Consider the following 9,006-nt stretch of genomic DNA (forward strand, 5'->3'; position numbering starts at 1 on the left):
TTAACGGTGAGCTTGTAGACGGTAAGAGGAAACCGGGTGGACAACTCAAAAGGTACAAGGATTGACTCTAACAGCTCTTTCAGTATTCCCTACTACCTCCCAAACACCCTATATGTATATGTAGATATTAAATGCAATATAATTATTCCCAGTAGTTTTTTCGGTCTGAAAACAGACCATAAGTCGAAAATAAAAACCAAACGGGGGAGAAATTTATTTTTACAGCTAAGTAGTCAGTTCATCAGATAAGCAAGAGCTTAGGAACGCCATGTCCTTAATCCTGTTGTATTCTTGACCGAAACTTTTTCGTTCTGATGTGATTTCCCATAGTTTTGGCATCAGTATTATGCTGTCGTATACACGGTCCAATTTAGTCAGATGATTGGATACATTAGGTACCTAAGTCATCAAAATGGATCAAAAAGTCGTGGGATCATTTCTTGAAAAAATCCTGGGTATTTTTTCAAGAAATTAACCCACCACAAAGGTTTAGACATTTATTTATAAAACCGGTTTTTAACCCTTTGAAGCCAGCGCGCACTGTTGCCACCATTGAGATGCACGAAAATCTCGATTTTATGAACAATTTTTGAAATGATCTCGCTTTTTAAATTCCAACGTTATATTATGTTTTGGATCCAAAACATTATCTTTCGATTTTTAATGAAAATAATAACTGATGATTAATAAAAGAAACGAAACTGATGATCGTCAGGAGTAGATTAAAGATCAAAGGTGAACTGATTTACATAAACGCTGACGAGTATTCTACACACATCAGAAGATGGTCACGCAAGGCGTTTTCTTTCATGAGCTTTTCTGTGACTGAAAAGCCCGATACGCGATCTGCCTACCGCACTCCGGACATTCAAAAATCTCATTGCTTTGTTGCCTCTTTACTTTTTGGTTGTCGCTGTTAACTGAGACTTTACAATTCTTCTCCGTTGAGTTCTATCAGTGAGCTGCCTCTTCCCACTCATTCTGCATGTTAATCCCCTTTAAGTTTTCGTAGGAATTGTCCTTGTACCTTTTCAGTTGTCCACCCGGCCTCCTCTTACCGTCTACAAGCTCACCGTAAAGCAGAGATTTTGGTATGCGGTTTTCTTGCATTCTGCATACGTGACCAGCCCATCTTAAGCGGGATCTTGTAACCATGACTTCAATACTTTCGCAGTTAGCTTTTTCAAGGACCGATACGTTTGAGACATGATGGAACCACAGGATTCTTAAGAGTTGTCTTAGGTGTCTTTGCAACTTGTTTAATGTGTCGGCGGCAGGGCACCCAGATTTCGCGAATTTCCAGAATGCTCTCAGGTGAACTGATTTAAACATTCAAGTTCAAACGTGTTTGTCAAAGAAAGAGGAATGCGGAAGACAAAAGGAGAGACTGTGTAACTAGTAGAATTCCCACTATAACATCGCAATTATTGGGGTATTCCGATTGCACTGTATATTTTTCTGTTTATTCAATAATTATTTATAATTTGCAAATATAAGGAAAATATGGCAATGCCCCAAGAATTGATTTAACGCTACATTGATTAGGGATATTCCCGACTATATGTATATCAATAAGTTTTACATAAAAAAGGATGCATGTCATACCTGAATGCACTGCGTGATTGGTCTGTATATATGCAGTTTATTTATAACAAATACAGATAATACGAACTTTCATATCTGTTTGTAATCTTTCTAACAATTGAATGATTTCGAGTTATTGAATTTAATGACAAATGTATAACTCTATGGTACTGAGACAAAACCCGATATGTCAATAGGGTAATAATGTTAACATGTCGGGTTTTGCTTTGATACCACAGAACTAATACGCTAAATAAATATTTTTGTATTGTAATGCCTTGTACCCGTAGAGTTTATAAACAAATGAGCCGGTTTTTGCTCGTACCAGAGTCTATGGCACAAATGGTTGTCACAAATGGTGTTCTGGTGTTTCCCAATTTTCCCAACACAATCTGCATTAAGATGATTCTTACTTAAATCAAGGAAAATCTGGACTGGTGAACGTTCCGAGTTCTTGAGTTCCGCTTTAAGTTGGTTCCCACTTGGAAAGCAGAACGGTTCTGGTCCAGTTAGTGGAGTGTTTGCTTATTTTCTGTCATCATCTGTCATCTGCTGTCATCCAGAATAATAGGAGTAATTTATTGTCTTTATCTAATATGTTCAGCTTCTCTAGGCATTCTTTGGCCAACTTCGACTTGATGATTACTGAGCTGATCGCTCTTAAGGCTGCTTGACCCAAATACTCCTATCCCTGTTCATGCTTTGGTTTTGGAAGCATCAGTATACCACCTTATGGTATAGTGTTTGAACTGCTGAGCAAACTTGAGAACTCTTTCAATACGTATTGTTGCTCAAATAGAATTGGAACAACTATATACATGCATGTTGAACTAAAAATAACGATCTCCCGAAATTGCTGCGACCAGCATTATTATCATGTCAAATCAAAGATGACAAACGCCAATCTCGTTCGGCAAAATAAACCGTCTATTTTTGTTTGTCGACCGAATTTGTGTTTCGCAGTAATTGATGAAGTTGCAAATATTCAAACAAATCTAATCGTATTCAAGTCAATAATTACACTTTGTAAAATATATGTTAATTATTTAAACAAAGGTATTTGTTCGTTCACGCTAATAGATAATGTACATATTGTTGACCGTAAAACAAACGCATCCAGCTATCGAATGGGATGATCCAAGCCGAAATTATCTGTTTTTGGTTAGAATTCTTGCTATGTATTGGCAATACTGTATAAATATGGGCATAATTAAACTATGGAAACCGATGAAAAATAGGTATCTAGTTTGCTATACTAAATATAGATGGATAATGCCTGTACCGTTGTGGCGGGTTCGTTTCATCAAAAAAGAATTCTGGATTTTTCGCCCACTACAAAATAAACAACACAAAAATGTTAATTTCTTAAAACATCACTGGCATTGATCCAACGGAGACTAATTTTTCAATGGTATTTTATTAATAAAACAAATTTTCTTAGGTAACAGACAAAAAATGCTTGACGTTTCAGGACCTACCGTCGTCAGAAGCAAAAAAAACACAAAGAACAAAAAATATCTAACAAATAGAAACTAAAGTTTGTCTTCATATAAATGTAATTTTAATAGAACGTCAACGGTTTATAATCTGCTAAAAAGACTAAAGTGTTCTTGAATTTAGATATTTTAAACATTTTTTTCTTTGTTCTTTGTGTTTTTCTGGTTCTGACGACGGGACGAGATATACCTCCTAAAGCCCCATACTCACTCCTTCCTCTCCTTACTTCCTCGCGTTACTTCCTCGCGTTCCTTCGTCCCTTCGTTTCCTTCCTTCGCCTATTCGATGCTTGGAAATTAGTCAATTATGCAACAACACACCACAAAATATCTTTAATATAGCAGCTACATGTTTAATACGAAATATCTAGTAACCTCTAAAATTTTTAAAAAATCCGAAAGGCGCATAATTTTTATTTTAAAAAACTGCAATTCTTTGTCGTGTCAAAAATAAAAATTGAATTTTAATAACATATATTTTTTTTAATAAATCCGAATATTTCAGTATCATGTACAAGGTATATCAGTATGATTGTACAAGGCGAGTCAACAATAGAGTAAAGTTTATTATGTAATTTATATCGAAACCATGAAATATGACATACTAATTAAACGTTGATGATGCCAATCCCTATTTCTTCAGATATTTTTGTAAAGGCATCATGCACACTATTTCCATTTTTTTATTTTTGTCGCTACGATTACATAAATATGGACATGCATTTTTTCACAAACATGAAGACAATATTGTTTTTTTCTTCCATTTTTTGGACTATTGTGTGTGAATTATTTTTATATCGACTGGCGATTGCTAGATGTACAGGATGTCCGATTTTTGTGTGTTTTATGGGGTTTCTGGTTTATGAGTAGAGATATGTAGATGCTGTTTTCACATCATTGTTCTACTTATTATGAAACTAAATATGCTACACACATATTTATCCTAGTCTTCTTAGTTCAAAGTTATTTCTTATTTCTTTCTTTTACTTTTTATTTTTTAATTAGTAGAAATTTTTGCATTTTTCGATAATCTTTGTATCTCGATTATCTTATAACTTATCGAAAAGGTGAAAAGGGTCAGTGACGGTCGGTGGGTAAGTACCCAATTTGTAGATAAATAAAATCTCGGTATATATGTATATTCCTGTAGATTTAGATGAACATCCTAATTTTAATAAAAGGAGTTTCCGACGACCGCATAGTAAATACCCGGTATAATACCGGGAATAGAAATATACCAATATATAATATCTACAATATATATAAGAAATATTGTTGATATACAGTTTGACAAATATAGGAAGAGACTTGGGGATAGCACCGGTCGCCGCACACGATAGAGAGAGAACGCATTCGGCGGAAGAGAGAGGAGATACATTAAAATACGCAACCAACCGTCATTGAACCGTCCAATCAGATCAAAGGAGTAATCGTCGTAGATCGTGCGTTATCGATAATGTTCGGTGCCTGGAGAAAATTGACAATTGACAAGAGAATTGTTTATTATTTTTGACTTTTTAGTTCGTTTAATTTAATAATTACTAAAACCAGTAGTTCGAAAGATATATTTAAAAATAAAAGATAAAAATCCAAAAAATTAATTATCTATTAACGTGGATTTGGACGACAATAGGTAAGAACACTAAATTTATTTCTATATTCGATATAAACTTGTTTATTAGGTTTTTAGTTTGTGATGTTTCATTGATGATCATTTTCATGTTCATCGTCTTTGAATTGACATGAGGATATCTATGGAAAAGTAACTAATCTGAAAGTAAGCCAACATATCGTTTGTCCTTTGTGTGCTAAAGAAAAGATTTTCTTTTCGCATCATGAGGAAGTATTACATCAATTAAAAAATGTTAGGAAGTTGATTACTTGTCATGGAAAAGTATACCAATGGAAATTATTTGTTAAAGAAGTATAATTCTAAGGGTAAATTTTATTATAATTAGTAACCTGTCTATTTTTTATACGTAGATGTTTCAGGTTTTAAGAATAAATTGGTTGAACCCAAAATCTGGAGGAAGTACCTATATCCATACACAGAATATGCCCATTAAAAATACTAGTCCAAATTTGCTTTAATGGTAGACAATTATTCAATACAAATTAACTTTTTAAGTGACTGAAATATTAAATAGTTTAGAATATGGTATAACAATGTAAAAAAATATTATTTTCAGGAACGATTAGGGCCCGATATATTTGAAACTCATGTTGGACATAGTATTGAGTTGGGTAGAATATTATTCTACGTTAAGTGAGGGTATCAGATACCTATTATTGTACTGTATTTTAATATATACATTAGAATTGTTGGTTTTTTCATATTTGTTTTATTTATTATTTTACTTACAAGTTATATAAAGTTAACACTAAAATCTACTTTTTGACTTATATAAGTTAGTCTGTGGTTTAATGCGTGATTACATCCACATGATTTCAAGTTTTTAAAATATAAATATTATAACTGGCTTTAAAAACTCCATTAAACTGTTAAAAGTGTAATTTATTTCAAAATAAATATACATATATAGGTATATATTAATATCGAAAAACATTTTTATTCCTTAACACCAATTTAATCATCACATACATATGTATAAACATTTATTTACGTTATTTCAAATGAAGACCACAGGAAAAACCAGCTTTGTTCATTTTAACTGGAGCCGAGAAAATGCAATTACGAGTGAACTACTCTGGTTTTTCTCCTGTAGGGCAAAATAACTAAGCTGTAATATCTCTGGGACTAAGCATATTATTATTGCTTTCTTTGATGGTGCCTCGAATAATGCACTTGCCTATAAAATTGTCTCGCTATCAATTTCTATGAAAATGTAACATATTATCTGGTTTTTTCCGTGTAGTCTTCAAATGATCTAAAAATTCAGCAGGAATGATCCATTATGCAGCAAACACACTGATGTTGAATCATTGGAAGCTTTTTTGTGGGCATTTCACAAATAAAATGAAATATCTGATCAAAAACTGAAAATGCAAATCAGATAGTAAGCTTTATAAATACATACATATATATAAATAATCATACCTACATCTATTTATGTCGTACAATCCAACCGATATTTTAATATCCTAGCCCAAGTAAATAATCAAAAATGCACTTTTTATATCAAAAGCAGTAATGTTATCAAGGGTTCCAATTAATATCCAGGATTTAAAAAAAAACACGATCCTAATTCTTATTATTTTTCTAAATACGTATTGTCTGATAGGCAATTACAAAATATAAATCTGATGTAAATAGAAAAATAAAGTAAAAACTGTAAAAACAGGTAAAAACAACAACAAAAATTCTAACCAAAGATTTAACCGTCATACGACATGAGTATCACGTGATTGCACAATACCCAACGATAGGGTACGTACCTCTTTCATCTGATTGGACGGTTGGTTGCGTATTTTAATGTATCCTGGAAGAGAGATGCAGTTACGCTACGAAAAATCTGATTAAAGCAAATTTGTGTACTGTCCACTGCGCATCGAGGGGCGTCTCTTATTTTATATTTCTCACGTCTTTAGCTATACTTGTTAAGTTGTACTCGTATTCCTGATATTACTGGTATTATACCGGGTATTTACTATGCGGTCGTTGGAAATACCTTTTATAAAAATTCGACTGTTCATCTAAATGTACAGGTATATACCGGATACCCTGATTTTGTTTTATTCTACCTATTGAGTACTTACCCACCGCCCGTGTCTCGTTTTTCAGGTAGAATGGCAATGACGAAAGTGGTTCTTCGTTGGGAGCTGTCTATTTCGAAAAATGACTCAAACTTATGTTCATTTTTTTAAACAGGACACTCTATATATTATTTTATATTTTATTTGCCTTATTGTGAGCTTTCGAAAATTATAATATACTCTATATTTATTTATTTAGGTACTGCTAAACTGCCAAACGGCTCTTATAAAATAAGAGCCGTTTATTTAACTTAATTTTACCAGATAATTTTGCTTTGCATCGTGATATTTTGATAAACTACACGGAGACTGAACTTGTGCTGCTTTTAATTAACATGCCAATAACCAACATTTTACGTCGAATAAATTAGTTGATTGTTTTGATTACGTAATTTAAACCGGCCGACTATGTAATAAAGTTAAATAATGCATTTTTACCCCGTTTATGAAAATAAGTATTTTCGAAAGCTCATAACAAGATAACATAATATACAAAATATCGTATTTAAAAAAACATATAAGTTTTAGTCAATTTAAAAAAAGACAGATCCAACGAAGAAATAGTTACGTCACTGCATTCTACGTGAAAAACTGTACGAGAGACCGTTTTCACCTTTTCGATAAGTTATGATACAAAAGGGATCGAAAATGCACTAATTTCAGATTCGCCCTGTATTTTAGGAAGTAAGAGAGCTAGAACATATCTGTATGTAGCATCTTTAGTTTCATAAAAAAGTAACAGCGTAATGTAAAAACCGCATCTTGGTATCTCGACTCAAAAACGAGAAACCCTGCAAAACACACGAAAATGGGACACCCTGTACAGACATACTGCCAAATCAAGAAATCAACTACGAATGAAATCCAAGATCGATTTATATATTTTATATATTTTAATATTTTTTTGTGTTCGTGATAATTCCTTTCCTACTTCCTCCAAAAACCGACAGTACGTGGAAGGAGCGTTTCGAGGAAGTAAACGGACGAAGTAGCGTTTTGACGAAGGAGGAAGGAACACACAGTCGCATAAAATCGACATTTTCCCATAGTAAATATATGATTTTTGGACGAAGGGACGCGAGGAGGGAACGAAGTGAAGTAGCGAAGTGTGAGTATGGGGCTTAAAACTCTAAGCATTTTTTGTCGGTTGGGCAAATTTGTTTTATTAGTAAAATACCACTGATAAATTGGTCTCCCTTTGATCAAGGCAGCAGTACCTTTTAACAAAAATTAACTTTTTTATTTTGTACATTTTCATCTAGTGTTGAAAACGCAGAACTCTTTTTAAACATAGTTGAGGTGGTGTTACATTACATAGAAACCATATAGTTTAGCAAACCTTTGTTTTCATGCTTTGTTGGGAATGAAGACGACCTACAGCGACTCCTTTAATTACTCTTAACATGCATCTGTGACAAATCGCAACCAAATATCCTACTTTAACTACTTAGGCAGGAATGTATCTGGTTGTTACAGAAAACTTTCAGAGGAAGCAAGGTTACAAGCAAACAACGCAAGTTAACAGCACGAATATTTGGCTACTTAAGAGATATGTACATACAAGGAGAGATTTCAGCCAAAACATGCACATAAGCAATACAGACCAACAGAAATTAAACTGTTAAAAAGCACAACGGTATGAGATTCGAAAACCAATGAATTCAAGGAGAAACCGGGAATTAGGAAGAACATGTTGAAAGAACGAACCACGACAGAATAGCAAAATGGACGCGAACACAAATACCCAACACACCTAGACTACCTGGCAGGCTACCATCACAAGAGACTTGAAGAGCTGTTTTACACAGAGATAACCCTAATGCAAGAAGACGAAGATAATCAAACTCAAGCTTTACAATATACTTGTAGAGAAGTGAGGAAAATAATCTGATTTTAGTTATAAACTCTAGTTGAAAAGAGTAATATTAGCTTAGATAGCTTAGATTATTTTTCATTTTAAATTCATGTACAGGGTGGACCATTTTGGTTGTTTCTATAGGGTATCTAGGAAACCGTGAGAAATATTCAAATTTTGATACTGCAGTCTCGGGTTCTTTTTTTGAAAAAATTACAATGGCGCAAACGAATCGTGGCTATCTTGATCGGTTTCGAAGCTACAGGGGGATTCTCAAATTTTGTACTTTTTGAAGATGTTCGATAGTTTGTTTATTTCAGCAACCACGGAAAAATGAATTATACATTCTAAAGGCAC

At 33.4% G+C, this 9,006-nt stretch overlaps 1 long non-coding RNA gene across 1 annotated transcript; it reads left to right on the forward strand.

Annotated features, from left to right (window-relative positions):
• The first annotated feature begins 4,458 nt into the window (after positions 1–4,458).
• Positions 4,459–5,808, forward strand: LOC115889805. Its single transcript, XR_004051513.1, has 3 exons — positions 4,459–4,713; positions 4,763–5,018; positions 5,073–5,808. It is a non-coding gene; the product is annotated as an uncharacterized LOC115889805 (long non-coding RNA).
• The last annotated feature ends 3,198 nt before the right edge of the window (positions 5,809–9,006 follow it).

This window comes from Sitophilus oryzae, unplaced genomic scaffold (genome assembly GCF_002938485.1).
Source record: "Sitophilus oryzae breed Bouriz unplaced genomic scaffold, Soryzae_2.0 scaffold_847_pilon_pilon, whole genome shotgun sequence".
NCBI lineage: Eukaryota > Metazoa > Arthropoda > Insecta > Coleoptera > Curculionidae > Sitophilus > Sitophilus oryzae.